Raw genomic sequence first — 23,880 nt, 5'->3', positions numbered from 1 at the left:
GGGTTACGCTCGGATATCAAGAAGGTTGTTGGGTACCAAAAGATCCGTTTGTTTCCTGATTTGGTTGACAGTTGTAGGATCTTTGAGGAAGATAGTAATGCTCATCATAAGATGGTTAGTGATAGAAGGGGCAAGAATCAACAAAGCCGTGGGAAACCGTATGATGCTGGTAAAGGGAAACAAAGAGTTATTCATGGTCAGAGGTCTAGTGGGAGAGATGCTCCTGCTAGGATTGTATGCTTCAAGTGTGGTCAACCTGGTCATAAGAGCAATGCTTGTACTGCTGATGCGAGGAAGTGTTTCAGATGTGGTAAGATGGGACATGCAATGTTTGATTGCAAGCATAAGGACATGGTATGTTTCACGTGTGGCGAAGAGGGACACATTGGTAGCCAGTGTCTAAAGAAGAAGGCACAATCCGGTAGAAAGGTGTTTGCTTTAGCTGGGACTCCTACAACTAGTGCAGACCGACTCATCAGAGGTATATGTTTCATTAATAGTACTCCTTTAATCACTATTATTGATACTGGTGCTACTCATTGTTTTATTGCTTCTGATTGTGTTGAAAGATTGGGTCTTATGTTGTCTTCCATGAATGGAGAGATGGTTGTCGATCTTCCAGCTAATGGATCGGTGACTACTTCTCTGATGTGTTCAAAGTGTCCTTTGTCGATCTTCGACAAAGACTTTGTTGTTGACTTGATTTGTTTGCCGTTGAGTGGATTAGATGTGATCTTGGGTATGAATTGGTTAGAGTATAACTACGTTCATATCAACTGTTTTAACAAGTCCTTGAGGTTTTCTTCTCCCGAGGAAGAAGGAGTTGGTTTGTTGACTGGTAAGCAGTTGAGGCAATTGATGCAAGACGAAGCACAAATGTTCTCGTTGATGGCGTCATTGTCTTTTGAGAATCAGGTTAGAATTAACGAGTTAAAGGTGGTGCAAGAATTTCCTGATGTGTTTCCTGATGAAATTCCTGATGTTCCTCCGGAAAGAGAAGTTGAGTTTGCGATTGATCTTGTACCTGGTACCAGACCTGTTTCTATGGCACCGTACAGGATGTCTGCATCTGAGTTATCTGAATTGAAGAAGCAATTAGAAGAGTTGCTTGAGAAGAAGTTTGTAAGACCAAGTGTATCGCCGTGGGGAGCGCCCGTGTTGTTAGTAAAGAAGAAAGATGGAAGTATGAGACTTTGTGTTGATTATCGGCAATTGAATAAAGTGACGATAAAGAACAAGTATCCACTTCCAAGAATTGATGACTTGATGGATCAATTGGTGGGTGCTAGTGTGTTTTCTAAAATTGATTTGAGGTCCGGATATCACCAGATTAGACTAAAAGAAGATGATATTCAAAAGACCGCATTCAGGACTCGGTATGGACACTACGAGTATTCAGTGATGCCCTTCGGTGTTACTAATGCGCCGGGAGTATTCATGGAGTACATGAACCGTATTTTTCATACTTACTTGGATCGGTTTGTAGTGGTATTCATTGATGACATTCTGATTTACTCTAAATCTGAACAAGAGCATGAAGAGCATCTGGGAATTGTGTTGCAAGTTTTGAAAGAGAAGCAGTTGTATGCCAAGTTATCTAAGTGTGAATTCTGGTTGCATGAAGTTAGTTTCCTTGGTCATGTCATTTCTGGTAGTGGCATTGCCGTGGATCCTTCTAAAGTTGACGCTGTGTTACAATGGGGAGCTCCGAAGTCAGCTACTGAGATTAGAAGCTTCTTGGGTTTAGCCGGTTACTATAGACGGTTTATCGAGGGATTTTCTAAATTGTCACTTCCGTTGACAAGATTGACTTGCAAGGGAAAAGCTTTTGTATGGGATATTCGATGCGAAGAAAGTTTCAATGAGTTGAAGAAGAGGTTGACGTCGGCTCCAGTTTTGACTTTGCCTAATCCAGGAGAGCCTTTCGTTGTGTACTGTGATGCTTGTCTGATGGGGTTAGGTGGTGTGCTTATGCAGAATGGTAAAGTGGTTGCTTATGCGTCTAGGCAGTTGAGAACTCATGAAAGGAATTATCCTACGCATGATCTAGAGTTGGCTGCAGTGGTCATTGTGTTGAAAATTTGGAGACATTATCTTTATGGTTCGAGATTTGAAGTGTTTAGTGACCATAAGAGTTTGAAGTACCGTTTTGATGAGAAAGAGTTGAATATGAGGCAACGAAGGTGGTTAGAATTATTGAAGGATTATGATTTCGGTTTGAATTATCATCCCGGAAAAGCTAATGTTGTGGCCGATGCTTTAAGCCGAAAGACCTTGCATATGTCGGCTATGATGGCTAAGGAGTTGGAGTTGATTGAGCAGTTCCGAGATTTGAGCTTAGTTTGTGAAGTGACACCGCATAGTGTTATGTTGGGAATGTTAAAGATTAACAATGACTTTCTCGACAATATCAAAGAGGCTCAGAAGCTAGATGTGAAGTTGGTGGATTTGATGGTAGGAACCGATCGACTTGAGAAGGATGATTTCAAGTTAGATGCGCATGGTGTGTTGAGATTCTGAGATCGTATTTTTATTCCTGATGATGAAGAGATTAAGAAAGTGATTCTTGAAGAGAGTCATAGAAGCAGTTTGAGTATTCATCCAGGAGCTACAAAGATGTATCAAGATTCGAAGAATTTGTTTTGGTGGCCTGGTATGAAACGTGATGTGGCACAGTTTGTGTATGCTTGTTTGACTTGCCAGAAGTCGAAGATCGAGCATCAGAAGCCTGCAGGGTTGATGCAACCGTTGGAAGTTCCAGAATGGAAATGGGATAGCATTTCGATGGACTTTGTAACAGGATTACCTAATACCTTGAGAGGATTTGATTCGATTTGGGTGATTGTTGATAGGCTTACGAAATCGGCACACTTTATACCTATTAACATCACATTCCCGATTGCGAAGTTAGCAGAGATATATGTCATGGTGATTGTAAAGTTGCATGGTGTTCCTTTGTGTATTGTGTCGGATAGAGATCCGAGGTTTACTTCCGATTTCTGGAAGAGTTTGCAAGAGGCGTTGGGTTCTAAGTTGAGGTTGAGTACGGCGTATCATCCACAAACTGATGGTCAGACCGAGAGGACTATTCAGTCATTAGAGGATTTGTTGAGAGCGTGTGTTCTTGAACAGGGAGGTTCATGGGATACTTATCTTCCGTTGATTGAGTTCACTTACAATAATAGTTACCATTCTAGTATTGGGATGGCACCTTTTGAGGCGTTGTATAGTCGGAGGTGTAGGACCCTATTATGTTGGCATGAATCGGGTGAGAGTGTGGTACTTGGACCCGAGATTGTTAGGGAGACTACTGAGAAAGTGAAGCATATTCGAGATAAGATGAAAGCTTCTCACAGTAGGCAGAAAAGTTACCATGACAAGAGGAGGAAAGATTTGGAATTCCAAGCTGGTGATCATGTATTTTTGAGAGTCACACCTTGGACTGGTGTTGGGCGAGCTCTGAAGTCTAAAAAGCTCACTCCTCGTTTTATTGGTCCGTATCAAATATCAGATCGAGTTGGGAGAGTTGCTTACCGTGTGGCGTTACCGCCAAATCTTGCTAATTTGCACGATGTGTTTCATGTGTCACAACTCCGAAAGTATGTTTCCGATCCGTCTCATGTGATTCAGATGGACGATGTGCAAGTGCATGATAATCTCACAGTGGAGACGATGCTTGTGCGAATTGTGGATCGTGAGATGAAGATTCTAAGAGGTAAAGAGATTACATTGGTGAAAGTTGTCTGGTTAGGAGCTGCTGGTGAAAGCTTGACATGGGAATTAGAGAGCAAGATGCGAGATTCCTATCCCGAGTTATTTGAATCAGGTAAGTATCTATTTTCGAGGACGAAAATATTCTAGTGGGGGAGAGTTGTAACACCCGGAAAAATAATTATTTGCTTAATTTAGACATTTGTGATGTTTTCTGAAATATTTAGCGTTTTGGGAATTTTCTGAGTAATTAAGTTTAGACCGGAAATATGAGATACTGAGTAATAAGTCGGTGTATTAAAATAATCGAATTTTATTTTAATGGAGTTTTAGTGGAAGTATTATTTTTATATTAAGTGTGGAAATAATATTGGGCTTAATTAATGACATCTCTAAGTATTAAGGGGGTATATTTTGTTAGGCCCATTTGGGTAATAATAATTAACATAGTATATTTTTTTAAAAAAAAAATAGAAGTAGAAGAGAGGTAGAGAGAGGTAGTAGTTTCAGTAGAAGAAAACAAAAAGGAGGAAACCGAGAGAGTTAAAGAAAAGAGGGGTTAGGGTTTGAAGAGGAGACCCAAAGTGTTGCTCTAAAGTGCATTTTTTCTCCAATTTTCAATCGAATCTTCTTAGAGCTGCACTCAATCCAAGGTAAAGGGGGATTCTTTCTATCTAAATGGGAATATGATGAATTTTATGTGGGTTTAGGGTGTAGATTGATACCGTATTGTGTGAAATTGTTGTGCTGTGGGGTATTTATCTTCGTTGCTGCATTCAAAATTACACATGAATTTCAAAACAATTGCTGCGGAATAATTTTTACTAGAACTGTTCCGTGAAATCTACCATATAGTATATATGCTTTTGTTGTTCATTGATTTCTTTTTTTCAAAGACTTAGAAATTGATTTAGTTAGATAGAATAATAGCTCTTTTGTTTTCATCATGTTTCCATCCTTTCAATATATATATATATATATATATATATATATATATATATATATATATATATATATATGTATATATATATATATATATATATTAGTATATAATGGAGAGAAACATACTTTCATAATTTCTTAGAAGAGAAACATAAGAAACATACTTTCATACTCTCTAAGACATATAAGTAATGATTTAATAAGTTATTATTCCTTATGAACATTTTGAAATTCTTTCTCTCTTATGTAATTTCTTAGAAGTTTTGTTTTTAAATTTTTTTTGCCATCAATTTTATTTCTTGCGAGTGGTTACGTAAGTCTTTTACATTAGTATAAAAAATGGGAAAAACTTGTAAGATAGAAAACTCGGACTAAAACATCCCATTTCTTTTTTTATAAATAAAAGACTAAAAAGTAAACTAAAATATTTATTTGACCAAAAAAATATTCATTCTTATATTTTATGTCATAATTAATGAGGAGAGAAAAATATATATATTATAGAGATTATAGATATTTTAAATCAAAGTCTTTGTTTAAAAACTTAATTACTCTTTTTCAATATTATATTGGTTATCTAAATAGATTTCATAATTGTTTTTAAATAAAATAAAATTAAGATTTTCTTTCCATATTCATTGCATGGACATGTTATATGAATATAGAGATGTAATGGTAGAAAGAGGTGCGGGATATTTGTAAATTGGATATGAAAAATGAGTTTGAGTCAGTATTAGTATCTAATATTAATACATTTCTCCCAATTAAAACAAAAATAAATATTAGGTTAATAGCTAACATCAAAGGTATAAGTTTTTTTATATAAGATTTTTAGAGACATTTACGAAATTATTCTTTAAAAACCACATTTTCATGTGATATGACTGAATGCAAGTGTCAGAGAATATATACATTCTGAGTGGATGTTCACCAAATCTCAATCGTTAAAATAATTGATCACACAATTTTATTAAATGAAATAAAAAATTAATAAATATATGGCCTATTATTTCTCCTAAAAAATAGGCTATTTATAAGACCATGTGGTTGATGCTATTAATGATTGAGATTTCGTGTATGCAATTTAAAATAAAGAACAAGATGATCACACAATTTCTTGTTTGTTAACCATTAGATAAAATGCATACCATTTTGGATTTGACATAAATAATGTATAGTTTTTAAATTTCTTAGGATATTGCATGTCTAGGTTTTCAATTCTTAGTGTAGTTTATCGTTTATCCAATTGGTAGCGATATAATACGTAAGGTTAGGTTTTGTTAGAAATACAGGTTAATCGAGTTTTAGTGGTGCTTAAATTTTGAGAAAATGTTTAGTTAGAACTCAGTGATATTGATTCATTGTTTAAGCTCACCTCATGAAATATACAGGTGAATCCATTGATTACCTTTTGTGATTCATCACAAAACCATCTTTGGAATTTATGAATTGATTAAGTGTTAACGTGATCAAAGTTCACACAAAAATATTATCTTGATATATTCGCTTTAAACCTTCCGTGTGCATTTTTTGTAAACCTCTGACAATTGAATTTAGAGAGTGATCAAACATTTATAATTTTCTAAAAGGGTCTATTCACCCCTCTAGACCGTTTCATTACTCCGTATTCACTCAACACTTTCCTCATCTCTTTCTGCCATAACATCTCTATTTTCATATAATCAGTACAAATGAGCCTTATGAAAATAGAATATAAATTTATTGTTATTTTAAAAAAATTATGAAATATATTTTTTTCAATCAATTTCAAATCGAAGATATTTTGATTTGAAAAAAATTTAATCTCTATATTAACCCAATTTAAAATTATATTTTTAGTCTCTTTAAAAAAATTTGGATGTTTTAGTCTCTCAAATATTTTTCTTTGTCTTAAAAACCTTCAGTATTTTTATTATAATGGAAAAGACTTACAAAACAAATCACAAGAAAAAAAAATTGTGGCAAAAAAAAATGAAAAACAAAATTTCTTAAAAAAATAATATAACCTAGGCTGAATTTTAAAATATATATAGTAACTAATAATTTATTCAATCCTATAATTATATATCTTACAGGGTACGCACATATTTTTTCTCTCCAAAACGATTTGTTTTTTGACCTGATAGATAGTCTAGAAGGGAAGTTACAATTCATAACTAATCTAGAAGGAAAATTACAATCCAACATTATATTCCAATGGATAAGAGCGACATCTCTGACATTCAAAACAATTATAAATACTCAACCACATTATTAACCCCTTCCTCGCAAAACACATATCCCTAATAGTGGTGCACAAAGAATCTGCATCCTCACCTTTTCCATGAAATTCGAATCATCCAAACTCCAAAAATGATACCTTAGAAAATAACCCTAGTAAATTTTCTACACACTCAAATAAACCTTTTACCATGGTGTGGGAGACCATGAAATCTCTGCTTCCTTCCACCATAGAAAAAAGGTTATTTGAGTGTTTAGAAATTATACTAGGATTATTTTCTGAGGAATCATTTCTGGAGTTTGGGGGGTGGAGTTTGAGGGAAAAGATGAGGATGAAAATTCATAATGTACCATTATTAGGGATATGTGTTTTACCAGGAAGAGAATAACAATGTGGTAGGGTATTTGTAATTGTTTTTCATGTGGGTGATGTGGGTATTACCCATTGGAACTTCAAGTTGGATTGTTATTATTTCCCTTTTAGGTAAACTATGGATTGTAACTTCCTTTCTAGATTATCTATTATGTAAAATAACTATTCCTTTTGTAGAGAAACATACTTTCATACTCTCTAAGATATATAAGTAATGATTTAATAAGTTATTATTCCTTATGAACATTTTGAAATTCTTTCTCTCTTATGTAATTTCTTAGAAGTTTTGTTTTTAAATTTTTTTTGCCATCAATTTTATTTCTTGCGAGTGGTTACGTAAGTCTTTTACATTAGTATAAAAAATGGGAAAAACTTGTAAGATAGAGAACTCGGACTAAAACATCCCTGTTGCACCCCAAAATTTGCCCATCTAATTTTATTTCTAATTGGCTCAAACTTTGCATTTCATCGGCATATCCTCATTAGGTAATTTGCATATGACATTCATTCGTCAAAAGTTTCAAATCTTAGATCAAAGATCGTGTTGAGAAATGACTTCTCTATACTTTGCGGATTTCAACTCTATGCAAGGAATCAACTGGTTCTATTGTTAATTAGGGTTCGTGAAGTTGAGGTTGTGTGTTAATAAGTCATTATGAATTTCTTCCGTCTCTCAAGCTACAAAATGGGCATTAAACTTATTATCAAATTATTTCAAATAAGAGGTCATCCTGATCAAAGAATCTGCTTGTGAACTTTCTATGCAAGTGAACTTAGAAATTTGAGTCAAGTTCTGACTAATGTCATAATTATTCATTTCAAATACTACTTATGGCCAAGAGTTCTCAATGTGTGAAGTTAGTTGGATTAAGGTATTGAATTGCTTGGAGTTTTGATTACAAAAGCAAAATTCATCATATTTCAAAGTATAAGACAACGTCTTTCGAGTCAACACCGTTCAAGTTCAAACATTTCTCATCATTTTCCATTCAAAGTTATCGAGGTTTCAAGTTAATTTCAAATGTTCATCAAAACCAAAAATCAAGTGTCCATTCTCAAATGTCAAATTATACATATATTCAAATACCATCACCACCACCACTTTATCACCTTCAATCTCCCAATAATATTCATCACTCTCGGTTCTAACCAATCTCTTCATTCATCATCATCTTCATCCACGAATCTCCAATCCACGACTCATCATACTCTGCCCCTTCATTCATCCTTCGATTCCCCACCATCTTCTCCCTTCACTTCCATTCATCATCTTCAAAACCATCTTCACTTCCTCCATAATTGATCGCCACCATTTTCGCTCACCTCTTCACCCCTGAACCTTCATTCACGACCTCCTCTGATCCACTCTGCAATCACCTCAGTTCAATCTCCATTCACCTCTGCAACCACCTCAATTCCTCCCTTCATATTTCTCTGCAATCACCATCAATCATCTCCAGCTTCAATCCACCACCACAACTTCTCATAATCTGGAACCTTCAAAGCGAAAATCAAGAACAATCGCCATCATCTTCTTTCTTCATCATCTGCGTATGCCTCCAGAGTTATCACAGCAACAACATCACGCTTTCATCACTTGTATTATCCACACATCTTCAGCATCACCGCCAAGCGCATAAAGAAATCGAGAAGAAGAAGAAGGAGACTGAGTACGATTTACCTGAGTTCTTGAAGAAGTGTTAATCAGGTAGTTGCGTCGAAACCGATCGAGGCCATTGCATCGCGAGAAAGGAACGGATTGAGGACGGTTAAGGAGAGAGAATTTGAGTCGGAGAGAAGAGATACGAGTAAGCGAGATTGGTTCCTTGTTCTTGGTACATGGTGGCGCACCGTTGAAACGTCGCCGGAGAAGGTGCAGGGACTGCCGCATGTTCGTTGACGAAGAAAGAGCGCCGCCGTCGTTTCTTGAGTTCACGAGCGAAGAGGAAGACCGATCGCCACAACGAGGTAACCCTAATTCCCCTTTCTATTTCGTTTTTTTATTAATTTCATTTAATTAAATTTTGTTAATAAATTCTGAAAATAAATTGGATCACAACAAAGCTTGGGCCAAATTGCAATGTGCACCCCCATGAGGCCCATACGCACTTTTTTGGTGTGCTGAAGAAACAAAAATCTGTAAACAAATCACCATTGGGCCTGTCACGAAATCACTGCTAACCTCACCCCCCTGATCCATGTAGAATTAACTAGTAATATAGTTTTTTTACTTAGATTTTTATGCCTCTTTTAGGTAACAAAATGCTAATTTTTCTCATCATTTTCTTAGACTCTAATCTAATTTTTGACATATAAAGAAAATCATCACAAAAATATTAGTTTAGGCTAATTCTTTTTGGCTTGCTTGATTTGAATTCTCTTTCATATAAAAATCATAAAAATAAATAGTATCTTTTAATTCATTTTGTACAATATTTTGAATCATTTGTTTTCATGTTTTGTGCTATATTCCCAAGTCATTCTCTTAGTCAATTTTGTATCATGCTTACTTGTGATTTTTACTTGTAACTTCACTTGTATGTTCCCATAGATTTAGGACCTATAATCTTCATGACTTTTAGGTTAGTCTTCCCTTTTAAACACTTAGGCTAGTTATTCATTTTAGGCTAGTTTTCTCCCCTTTTTCTTTTCAACTTTAAAATATTAATAAAGGACGACGCGAATCATGCTAATGCCTTTTTTTTAGTGTGAAAGAAATGATTGGGGCGTAGGCCCCGATGTATGTTCTTTCCCACTTAGCGGAAGAGAAATGATTGAGGCGTAGGCCTCGGTGTATTTCTTAACCGTTATTTAGAGAAACGATTGTGGCGTAGGCCTCGATGTGCATTCTCTAATTATTCAAAAACTGTATTTCATTTAGAGAAACAATTGTGGCGTAGGCCTCGATGTGCATTCTCTAAATATTCAAAAAACTCTTTTTGGTATGATCTAAGTCACAAATTAATTTCCCTTAAAAGACACCTAAACAAAAACACTTCAAAATATCTAATAAAGGCTCAGAGCTAATCAAAGTGAGGAAGTGATGCGATGCCTTGTAGTAGGTTTTCGTCCATCATGGAATCACATATAAAAGACACAAACCAATCTCTTTTCTCCCTTGCCTCCGAGGCATTCTTTAATCGGACACGTTATTTCCGCTCCATTCCCAGCTTAAGACTCCAGAGGTCGAGCAGCGGGGTGCGAATGTAACTTCGTCCACTAAAAAACACAAAAACAAACAAAAATATGGAGCCGAACTACGGCGCTCTGATTCCTGAAAAGGATACGTAGGCATTAGGTCGTGGGGCCTAAGCGAGCACAACTATTTATAAACCCTATTTTCCTCGTGTTTCTTTTCTTTCATTTGCATGCATTCCCTTAGTAATTAAGCTTTAGATTTATACACCCTTAGAATAGAACAAGCATAGGTGGATACCATCGAGTACGATGGGCGTGAGGGGTGCTAGTACCTTCCCCTCGCGTAACCGACTCCCGTACCTTATCTCTGGTCGAAAGACCTTGTTCTTATTCACCTTAGGTTTTCTGATATTCCTTTCCCTCTTTGGGATAAATATATTGGTGGCGACTCTGTCTGTTCATTTTCGCGAGCGTGCGACAGCTGGCGACTCTGCTGGGGACTCCTGGCTTAGTCGATCCTAGCTTGTGTTTGCTTTCTTTTCTTTGGGTGTTCATTTATTGATTTATTGCTTTATTGCTTTACTGCTTTATTGCTTTATTTCTTTATGCCTTGCATATCATGACTATTTATTGCTCGCATATCATGTTTATTTTCTCGCATTCTGGACTATATTATGGGTCCCCGTGGGGGCCACATATTCTCTCTGTTTGCAGGTTGGGTGGGATCTTATATGAGGTAAAAGGCCCAATACCCAGGCCAGAGTGATACTTAGGCTACCTAGGATAGAGTGGATAGTCATGACGCCGATAAGATGTCAGGTCTTGTCTAGTGCGATCATGAGACCCACGCCCAGTCGAGGTTCAAATGGGGTATCATCGTTGGCATGTAGATGCAACAATGGTGGTATCTCAGGAGAACTGATAACGCTGGTTGCCAAATTGACCTACCCTGACCTAGACTACACCTGTGAGTGGGGAGGGAATCATTACAGGTACAGGTACATGTTCTGTTGGTGACTATTGGTTCTCCTGATACTCAAAAGAACGTCGAACCTTTGATCCTGGAACATTTAACTTATACATAAGCTCTACATCAGTTATCTATCATAATCAACGTCGAACCTCTGAATCTGGAGGTTTGACCTTATGTGACTTATGCAAAGGGTATTCAGAATCAACGTCGAACCTCTGAATCTGGAGGGTTCGACCATCTTTGACTTACGCACAAGCTATTTATCCAGAAAGCAACGTCGAACCTCTGAATCTGGGGGATTCGACCATATCTTATTGACCATGTGAAGCTGTTATCTAAGAGGCCATGATCCTTGATCCTGATTTATGATACATTTGCATCTTCATTAACATTTTGCATTCATGCATGTGCATCCATGGTTACCAAGACTCTTACCATTCTTCCTCTCCATCAGATCAGTCAAGACGATTCCTCCACACTAATATCTGACAAGAGCTCACAAAAAAGGAACCATGGGGAATTACAAACAAGATCAAGCTATTATCAAAGAACCATGCCACCTCACAATGGAGCTTCCACCAGTGGACCATGATGATTTTATGTTTGTCAGAGAACATTTCATTTGCATCAGAATAAGGCCAAGCTTGCCATTGTATAGATTTCTCTAGTATTTTCAATTGTATTACTTTTGTTGTTATCAAGTACAATTCATTGTAAGAAACTCGTTCTGTTTGAATAAATAAAAATAATGTAATATACATGTTTTCTCAAATCATTTCATCTTTTTCATTATGTTCATTGATATTCAATTCATTTGTCTTAAGCAACTAAAAAAGGAGAATGATGAAAATCAAAAACACATGAACTATTAATTGCATGCTTTTGGAACAAAGATCCTGCTGATGATGTACAGGCATTGTTTCAATTCCTAAACACCGGAGTTATAAGGGAGTGAAACCCTTGTCAACCCCTTTGAGCCTAAGGAGTAGTAGTTTCTTTCAAAAATACGAAAACCCTCAATCTTAACCAGGGGCAGGGTAGTCGTCAGATAGTGCGACCGAGCGCTCAACTTTCAGATATTCCATCAGAGGATCAATCATATCTCATATCTCACAACAAAGAAGAAGAGCACAATCCACAACGAATGTCTCTCATTCACTAAGAACGAAGGCAGTCACAACCTTTTCATCAAGTCAATCGCAAAAGTCATACAACTTGTTCCCGAACGAGACAAAAAAGAAAAGAAATAATAGCCCGCTAAGTCAAAAAGAAAAGAAAAAGCTTTGAAGCAAATGACTTAGGCAAAAATTGGGGCATATCCCGCTGGACAACGAAATCCAAAGTCAAAAGAAACTTTTTGTCCAGGCAAAAGTTAGGGAAAGCAAAAGGCAAAAGTAAAAGAAGAAAAATCCTCCAAGGGATAAGTTGTTGTGACCATCAACAAAAGAACCAAAGGGTGACTGCCACCTCCATCGAAGCCATGAAAGATCCTCATCCATCATAATCCTTCCTGAAAGGCGAGTACTCGTGTCAAACGAACTGAACGTAGGACTGGAGAACATCACGAAGAAGGGGTGGGTTAAGTAGAACTTGAGCCTTTATCCTTTGTTTCTCAAACCGTGAACCCGGCCACGTTACAACCCTCAAAAGTCCTAATTGAAGTAGGGTTCGTTCTGAAAGCATACAAACTATAAAATCATGTCAAAGCTGACTCCTAATGTTGCTGTGTCATTTGTGTTAGTATCAGTACAACATTTTGACAAATACAACTTTTCTTTGAGATTAACATGTGCATTGCATTCTCATTATCTTTTCCCAAACAGAATTGTCTCTAAACTTGAAAGTAAGTACTTGATGCCAAGGAAAGTTCAACATTGAAATTCTGCCGAGTAGTCTTACAAAGGCAAAGGTTGGTCATCCACAAAGCAAATACCTGAAGCATCCACCTGGTGGAAGAGTTCCTTTCAATCTGGGGCATTCATCCATGATCTACACTGGGGCAGACCATTGCAAATCTCCATGATTCAAGCACATTAGAGTTCTATCTCAAGAGATCTTACAAGCTAGGGCAAGCTAGTAATAATTCATCTCTTCATCTTCAATCAAGTGTCAGATATCAAGACAAGTGTCGAGGAGTCAAGCTAAACACCTCACCTTCACAAGGGCTATCCTTCAAGCTATGACATTTCTACAAAGGCACTCTCCATCCATCCCTGGTACCTTGGAAACAAATCATTCCATTCATAGTCATGCATGCATCATGCATATCATTGCATTCTCATTGACATTTCTCCCACAATAATCCAATCATCAATAAAACAAGGGCATCCACCCTACCTTGATTCTCAAACAGAGTTTCAGAACTCCACCTGATCTATTCCACATCAAAGCAGAAACCATAATCAATCAGTACAATGCATATAGAAATCATTGCATCGCATCTCCAGAAGTACACAAATAAATCAAACATTGCATATGAAGCATAAGCCAAGTTACTCATCAGATGAGGTCCCTACAAAGCATTCAATTGATATTCCACTGGATCACTCAGAGTTACCATTGTGGTGTCATCTCCCAAAGTCAATCGTGTTCATCCTTCTTCAACCCAGAGTTGATATTTTTGTGTTCAACCCAGAGTTGATTTTCCTTTCATCTTTTAACCCCGAGTTAATTATCTTTTCCCACTCAACCCAGAGTTGACGGTTATCTCTTTTCTTTTCCCGCTCAACCCAGGGTTGACGCTTATCTTTTATTCAACCCAGAGTTGATCCCTTGTCTTTTCCCACTCAACCCAGAGTTGATGGTTATTCTTTATCCTTTTCCCACTCAACCCAGAGTTGACGGTTATCTCTTTTCTTTTCCCGCTCAACCCAGGGTTGACGCTTATCTTTTATTCAACCCAGAGTTGATCCCTTGTCTTTTCCCACTCAACCCAGAGTTGACGGTTATCTCTTTTCTTTTCCCGCTCAACCCAGGGTTGACGCTTATCTTTTATTCAATCCAGAGTTGATCCCTTGTCTTTTCCCACTCAACCCATAGTTGATGGTTATTCTTTATCCTTTTCCCACTCAACCCAGAGTTGATCCCTTGTCTTTTCCCACTCAACCCATAGTTGATGGTTATTCTTTATCCTTTTCCCACTCAACCCAGAGTTGACGGTTATCTCTTTTCTTTTCCCGCTCAACCCAGGGTTGACGCTTATCTTTTATTCAACCCAGAGTTGATCCCTTGTCTTTTCCCACTCAACCCAGAGTTGATGGTTATTCTTTATCCTTTTCCCACTCAACCCAGAGTTGACGGTTATCTCTTTTCTTTTCCCGCTCAACCCAGGGTTGACGCTTATCTTTTATTCAACCCAGAGTTGATCCCTTGTCTTCTCCCACTCAACCCAGAGTTGATGGTTATTCCCTGTCTTTTCCCACTCAACCTAGAGTTGATGGTTATCTTTTATCTTTTTCCCACTCAGCCCAGAGTTGACGGTTACCTTCTTTCTCTCTCACTCAACCTAGAGTTGACGGTTATTCCTAATTGTTCATCTTTCCTCTTTCAACCCAGAGTTGAATTACTTTCCCTCAACCCAGATTTGATGCCCATATCTTGTTTTCGACCCAGAGTTGATTTCCTTGCATTCTTTCTCAACCCAGAGTTGATGCCTATATCTTGTCCTACTAATACCGATTTCCCTTTTCTTTCTCAATCCAGAATTGATGTTTACCTCTTATCCAACCCAGAGTTGACTTCCCCTTTATTCTTCGACCCAGAGTTGACCCACTATTCTTCTTCAACCCAGAGTTGAGTTCCATTTCATTTCTAACCCAGAGTTAATTTGTTCAATCCAGAATTGATACACTTTTCCTCAGTGGAGTTGACACCATTTCTTCCCCAGTGGATCTTATCTCTCATCAGGCAAATTTTCAGGTTCTCTTGGTATTTAATCTTCTTCAACCTTGAATGATCGAAAGGCTAGCGCCAATCTCACCTTCAGGTTTAAGACGATTAAATAGGGGCAGCTGTTGCACCCCAAAATTTGCCCATCTAATTTTATTTCTAATTGGCTCAAACTTTGCATTACATCGGCATATCCTCATTAGGTAATTTGCATATGACATTCATTCGTCAAAAGTTTCAAATCTTAGATCAAAGATCGTGTTGAGAAATGACTTCTCTATACTTTGCGGATTTCAACTCTATGCAAGGAATCAACTGGTTCTATTGTTAATTAGGGTTCGTGAAGTTGAGGTTGTGTGTTAATAAGTCATTATGAATTTCTTCCGTCTCTCAAGCTACAAAAGGGGCATTAAACTTATTATCAAATTATTTCAAATAAGAGGTCATCCTGATCAAAGAATCTGCTTGTGAACTTTCTATGCAAGTGAACTTAGAAATTTGAGTCAAGTTCTGACTAATGTCATAATTATTCATTTCAAATACTACTTATGGCCAAGAGTTCTCAATGTGTGAAGTTAGTTGGATTAAGGTATTGAATTGCTTGGAGTTTTGATTACAAAAGCAAAATTCATCATATTTCAAAGTATAAGACAACGTCTTTCGAGTCAACACCGTTCAAGTTCAAACATTTCTCATCATTTTCCATTCAAAGTTATCGAGGTTTCAAGTTAATTTCAAATGTTCATCAAAACCAAAAATCAAGTGTCCATTCTCAAATGTCAAATTATACATATATTCAAATACCATCACCACCACCACTTTATCACCTTCAATCTCCCAATAATATTCATCACTCTCGGTTCTAACCAATCTCTTCATTCATCATCATCTTCATCCACGAATCTCCAATCCACGACTCATCATACTCTGCCCCTTCATTCATCCTTCGATTCCCCACCATCTTCACCCTTCACTTCCATTCATCATCTTCAAAACCATCTTCACTTCCTCCATAATTGATCGCCACCATTTTCGCTCACCTCTTCACCCCTGAACCTTCATTCACGACCTCCTCTGATCCACTCTGCAATCACCTCAGTTCAATCTCCATTCACCTCTGCAACCACCTCAATTCCTCCCTTCATATTTCTCTGCAATCACCATCAATCATCTCCAGCTTCAATCCACCACCACAACTTCTCATAATCTGGAACCTTCAAAGCGAAAATCAAGAACAATCGCCATCATCTTCTTTCTTCATCATCTGCGTATGCCTCCAGAGTTATCACAGCAACAACATCAAGCTTTCATCACTTGTATTATCCACACATCTTCAGCATCACCGCCAAGCGCATAAAGAAATCGAGAAGAAGAAGAAGGAGACTGAGTACGATTTACCTGAGTTCTTGAAGAAGTGTTAATCAGGTAGTTGCGTCGAAACCGATCGAGGCCATTGCATCGCGAGAAAGGAACGGATTGAGGACGGTTAAGGAGAGAGAATTTGAGTCGGAGAGAAGAGATACGAGTAAGCGAGATTGGTTCCTTGTTCTTGGTACATGGTGGCGCACCGTTGAAACGTCGCCGGAGAAGGTGCAGGGACTGCCGCATGTTCGTTGACGAAGAAAGAGCGCCGCCGTCGTGTCTTGAGTTCACGAGCGAAGAGGAAGACCGATCGCCACAACGAGGTAACCCTAATTCCCCTTTCTATTTCGTTTTTTTATTAATTTCATTTAATTAAATTTTGTTAATAAATTCTGAAAATAAATTGGATCACAACAAAGCTTGGGCCAAATTGCAATGTGCACCCCCATGAGGCCCATACGCACTTTTTTGGTGTGCTGAAGAAACAAAAATCTGTAAACAAATCACCATTGGGCCTGTCACGAAATCACTGCTAACCTCACCCCCCTGATCCATGTAGAATTAACTAGTAATATAGTTTTTTTACTTAGATTTTTATGCCTCTTTTAGGTAACAAAATGCTAATTTTTCTCATCATTTTCTTAGACTCTAATCTAATTTTTGACATATAAAGAAAATCATCACAAAAATATTAGTTTAGGCTAATTCTTTTTGGCTTGCTTGATTTGAATTCTCTTTCATATAAAAATCATAAAAATAAATAGTATCTTTTAATTCATTTTGTACAATATTTTGAATCATTTGTTTTCATGTTTTGTGCTATATTCCCAAGTCATTCTCTTAGTCAATTTTGTATCATGCTTACTTGTGATTTTTACTTGTAACTTCACTTGTATGTTCCCATAGATTTAGGACCTATAATCTTCATGACTTTTAGGTTAGTCTTCCCTTTTAAACACTTAGGCTAGTTATTCATTTTAGGCTAGTTTTCTCCCCTTTTTCTTTTCAACTTTAAAATATTAATAAAGGACGACGCGAATCATGCTAATGCCTTTTTTTTAGTGTGAAAGAAATGATTGGGGCGTAGGCCCCGATGTATGTTCTTTCCCACTTAGCGGAAGAGAAATGATTGAGGCGTAGGCCTCGGTGTATTTCTTAACCGTTATTTAGAGAAACGATTGTGGCGTAGGCCTCGATGTGCATTCTCTAATTATTCAAAAACTGTATTTCATTTAGAGAAACGATTGTGGCGTAGGCCTCGATGTGCATTCTCTAAATATTCAAAAAACTCTTTTTGGTATGATCTAAGTCACAAATTAATTTCCCTTAAAAGACACCTAAACAAAAACACTTCAAAATATCTAATAAAGGCTCAGAGCTAATCAAAGTGAGGAAGTGATGCGATGCCTTGTAGTAGGTTTTCGTCCATCATGGAATCACATATAAAAGACACAAACCAATCTCTTTTCTCCCTTGCTTCCGAGGCATTCTTTAATCGGACACGTTATTTCCGCTCCATTCCCAGCTTAAGACTCCAGAGGTCGAGCAGCGGGGTGCGAATGTAACTTCGTTCACTAAAAAACACATAAACAAACAAAATTATGGAGCCGAACTACGGCGCTCTGATTCCTGAAAAGGATACGTAGGCATTAGGTCGCGGGGCCTAAGCGAGCACAACTATTTATAAACCCTATTTTCCTCGTGTTTCTTTTCTTTCATTTGCATGCATTCCCTTAGTAATTAAGCTTTAGATTTATACACCCTTAGAATAGAACAAACATAGGTGGATACCATCGAGTACGATGGGCGTGAGGGGTGCTAGTACCTTCCCCTCGCATAACCGACTCCCGTACCTTATCTCTGGTCGCAAGACCTTCTCTTATCCTTATTCTAGGTTTTCTGATATTCCTTTCCCTTATGGGATAAATATATTGGTGGCGACTCTGTCTGTTCATTTTCGCGAGCGTGCGACAATCCCATTTCTTTTTTTATAAATAAAAGACTAAAAAGTAAACTAAAATATTTATTTGACCAAAAAAATATTCATTCTTATATTTTATGTCATAATTAATGAGGAGAGAAAAATATATATATTATAGAGATTATAGATATTTTAAATCAAAGTCTTTGTTTAAAAACTTAATTACTCTTTTTCAATATTATATTGGTTAGCTCAATAGATTTCATAATTGTTTTTAAATAAAATAAAATTAAGATTTTCTTTCCATATTCATTGCATGGACATGTTATATGAATATAGAGATGTAATGGTAGAAAGAGGTGCGGGATATTTGTAAATTGGATATGAAAAATGAGTTTGAGTAAGTATTAGTATCTAATATTAATACATTTCTCCCAATTAAAACAAAAATAAATATTAGGTTAATAGCTAACATCAAAAGTATACGTTTTTTTATATAAGCATCCAACCAAATCATAACCTTATGAGATTTTTAGAGACATTTATGAAATTATTCTATAAAAACCACATTTTCATGTGATATGACTGAATGCAAGTGTCAGAGAATATACACATTCTGAGTGGATGTTCACCAAATCTCAATCGTTAAAATAATTGATCACACATTTATATTAAATGAAATAAAAAATTAATAAATATATGGCCTATTATTTCTCCTAAAAAATAGGCTATTTATAAGACCATGTGGTTGATGCTATTAACGATTGAGATTTCGTGTATGTATTTTAGGCTTACACTTGGTGTCAATGGATCCTCCCTCACACACACACACACACACACACACACACACACACACACATATATATATATATATATATATATATATATATATATATATATAATGCAATTTTAAATAAAGAACAAGATGATCACACAATTTCTTGTTTGTTAACCATTAGATAAAATGCATACCATTTTGGATTTGACATAAATAATGTGTAGTTTTTAAATTTCTTAGGATATTGCATGTCTAGGTTTTCAATTCTTAGTGTAGTTTATCGTTTATCCAATTGGTAGCGATATAATACGTAAGGTTAGGTTTTGTTAGAATTGCGGCTTAATCGAGCTTTAGTGGTGCTTAAATTTTGAGAAAATGTTGAGTTAGAACTCAGTGATATTTATTCGTTGTTTAAGCTCACCTCATGAAATATACAGGTGAATCCATTGATTACCTTTTGTGTTTCATCACAAAACCATCTTTGGAATTTATGAATTGATTAAGTGTTAAAGTGATCAAAGTTCAAACAAAAATATTATCTTCATATATTCGCTTTAAACCTTCCGTGCGCATTTTTTGAAAACCTCTGACAATTGAATTTAGAGAGTGATCAAACTTTTATAATTTTCTAAAAGGGTCTATTCACCCCTCTAGACCGTTTCATTACTCCGTATTCACTCAACACTTTCCTCATCTCTCTCTGCCATAACATCTCTATTTTCATATAATAAGTACAAATAAGCCTTATGAAAATAGAATATAAATTTATTGTTATTTTTAAAAAATTATGAAATATATTTTTTTCAATCAATTTCAAATCGAAGATATTTTGATTTGAAAAAAATTTAATCTCTATATTAACCCAATTTAAAATTATATTTTTAGTCTCTTTAAAAAAATTTGGATGTTTTAGTCTCTCAAATATTTTTCTTTGTCTTAAAAACCTTCAGTATTTTTATTATAATGGAAAAGACTTACAAAACAAATCACAAGAAAAAAAAAATTGTGGCAAAAAAAAATGAAAAACAAAATTTCTTAAAAAAATAATATAACCTAGGCTGAATTTTAAAATATATATAGTAACTAATAATTTATTCAATCCTATAATTATATATCTTACAGGGTACGCACATATTTTTTCTCTCCAAAACGATTTGTTTTTTGACCTGATAGATAGTCTAGAAGGGAAGTTACAATTCATAACTAATCTAGAAGGAAAATTACAATCCAACATTATATTCCAATGGATAAGAGCGACATCTCTGACATTCAAAACAATTATAAATACTCAACCACATTATTAACCCCTTCCTCGCAAAACACATATCCCTAATAGTGGTGCACAAAGAATCTGCATCCTCACCTTTTCCATGAAATTCGAATCATCCAAACTCCAAAAATGATACCTTAGAAAATAACCCTAGTAAATTTTCTACACACTCAAATAAACCTTTTACCATGGTGTGGGAGACCATGAAATCTCTGCTTCCTTCCACCATAGAAAAAAGGTTATTTGAGTGTTTAGAAATTATACTAGGGTTATTTTCTGAGGAATCATTTTGTTGTTTGGGGGGTGGAGTTTGAGGGAAAAGATGAGGATGAAAATTCATAATGTACCATTATTAGGGATATGTGTTTTACCAGGAAGAGAATAACAATGTGGTAGGGTATTTGTAATTGTTTTTCATGTGGGTGATGTGGGTATTACCCATTGGAACTTCAAGTTGGATTGTTACTATTTCCCTTTTAGGTAAACTATGGATTGTAACTTCCTTTCTAGATTATCTATTATGTAAAATAACTATTCCTTTTGTAGAGAAACATACTTTCATACTCTCTAAGATATATAAGTAATGATTTAATAAGTTATTATTCCTTATGAACATTTTGAAATTCTTTCTCTCTTATGTAATTTCTTAGAAGTTTTGTTTTTAAATTTTTTTTGCCATCAATTTTATTTCTTGCGAGTGGTTACGTAAGTCTTATACATTAGTATAAAAAATGGGAAAAACTTGTAAGATAGAGAACTCGGACTAAAACATCCCATTTCTTTTTTTATAAATAAAAGACTAAAAAGTAAACTAAAATATTTATTTGACCAAAAAAATATTCATTCTTATATTTTATGTCATAATTAATGAGGAGAGAAAAATATATATATTATAGAGATTATAGATATTTTAAATCAAAGTCTTTGTTTAAAAACTTAATTACTCTTTTTCAATATTATATTGGTTAGCTCAATAGATTTCATAATTGTTTCTAAATAAAATAAAATTAAGATTTTCTTTCCATATTCATTGCATGGACATGTTATATGAATATAGAGATGTAATGGTAGAAAGAGGTGCGGGATATTTGTAAATTGGATATGAAAAATGAGTTTGAGTAAGTATTAGTATCTAATATTAATACATTTCTCCCAAGAGAAATGCTAGCAACACTCTCTTTTGAACACTCTCTCAAACACTTTCTCTTTTATTGGTTGAAACATGTGTGGGTCCTACTACTTTATGTGGGACCTATTTTCATAGTGAGGGGCCCACACATGTATCAACCAATAAGAAAGTGAGTGCTTGAGTGAGTGTTCAAAAGAGAGTGTTGCTAGCACTCCTCTTTCTCCCAATTAAAACAAAAATAAATATTAGGTTAATAGCTAACATCAAAAGTATAAGTTTTTTTATATAAGCATCCAACCAAATCATAACCTTATGAGATTTTTAGAGACATTTATGAAATTATTCTATAAAAACCACATTTTCATGTGATATGACTGAATGCAAGTGTCAGAGAATATATACATTCTGAGTGGATGTTCACCAAATCTCAATCGTTAAAATAATTGATCACACATTTATATTAAATGAAATAAAAAATTAATAAATATATGGCCTATTATTTCTCCTAAAAAATAGGCTATTTATAAGACCATGTGGTTGATGCTATTAACGATTGAGATTTCGTGTATGTATTTTAGGCTTACACTTGGTGTCAATGGATCCTCCCTCACACACACACACACACACACACACACACACACATATATATATATATATATATATATATATATATATATATATATATATAATGCAATTTTAAATAGAGAACAAGATGATCACACAATTTCTTGTTTGTTAACCATTAGATAAAATGCATACCATTTTGGATTTGACATAAATAATGTGTAGTTTTTAAATTTCTTAGGATATTGCATGTCTAGGTTTTCAATTCTTAGTGTAGTTTATCGTTTATCCAATTGGTAGCGATATAATACGTAAGGTTAGGTTTTGTTAGAATTGCGGCTTAATCGAGCTTTAGTGGTGCTTAAATTTTGAGAAAATGTTGAGTTAGAACTCAGTGATATTTATTCGCTGTTTAAGCTCACCTCATGAAATATACAGGTGAATCCATTGATTACCTTTTGTGTTTCATCACAAAACCATCTTTGGAATTTATGAATTGATTAAGTGTTAAAGTGATCAAAGTTCAAACAAAAATATTATCTTCATATATTCGCTTTAAACCTTCCGTGCGCATTTTTTGAAAACCTCTGACAATTGAATTTAGAGAGTCATCAAACTTTTATAATTTTCTAAAAGGGTCTATTCACCCCTCTAGACCGTTTCATTACTCCGTATTCACTCAACACTTTCCTCATCTCTCTCTGCCATAACATCTCTATTTTCATATAATAAGTACAAATAAGCCTTATGAAAATAGAATATAAATTTATTGTTATTTTAAAAAAATTATGAAATATATTTTTTTCAATCAATTTCAAATCGAAGATATTTTGATTTGAAAAAAAACTTAATCTCTATATTAACCCAATTTAAAATTATATTTTTAGTCTCTTTAAAAAAATTTGGATGTTTTAGTCTCTCAAATATTTTTCTTTATCTTAAAAACCTTCGGTATTTTTATTACAATGGAAAAGACTCATAAAACAAATCACAAGAAAAAAAAATTGTGGCAAAAAAAAAATGAAAAACAAAACTTCTTAAAAAAATAACATAACCTAGGCTGAATTTTAAAATATATATAGGAACTAATAATTTATTCAATCCTATAATTATATATCTTACAGGGTACGCACACACTTTTTCTCTCCAAAACGATTTGTTTTTTGACCTGATAGATAGTCTAGAAGGGAAGTTACAATTCATAACTAATCTAGAAGGAAAATTACAATCCAACATTATATTCCAATGGATAAGAGCGACATCTCTGACATTCAAAACAATTATAAATACTCTACCACATTATTAACCCCTTCCTCGCAAAACACATATCCCTAATAGTGGTGCACAAAGAATCTGCATCCTCACCTTTTCCATGAAACTGGAATCGTCCAAACTCCAAAAATGATACCTTAGAAAATAACCCTAGTAAATTTTCTACACACTTAAATAAACCTTTTACCATGGTGTGAGAGACCATGAAATCTCTGTTTCCTTCCACCATGGAAAAAAGGTTATTTGAGTGTTTAGAAATTATACCAGGGTTATTTTCTGAGGAATCATTTTTGGAGTTTGGGGGGGTGGAGTTTGAGGGAAAAGATGAGGATGAAAATT

The sequence above is a fragment of the Vicia villosa genome, unplaced genomic scaffold (genome assembly GCF_029867415.1).
Source record: "Vicia villosa cultivar HV-30 ecotype Madison, WI unplaced genomic scaffold, Vvil1.0 ctg.004176F_1_1, whole genome shotgun sequence".
NCBI classification, from domain to species: domain Eukaryota; kingdom Viridiplantae; phylum Streptophyta; class Magnoliopsida; order Fabales; family Fabaceae; genus Vicia; species Vicia villosa.
This window is presented reverse-complemented; position numbering follows the sequence as displayed.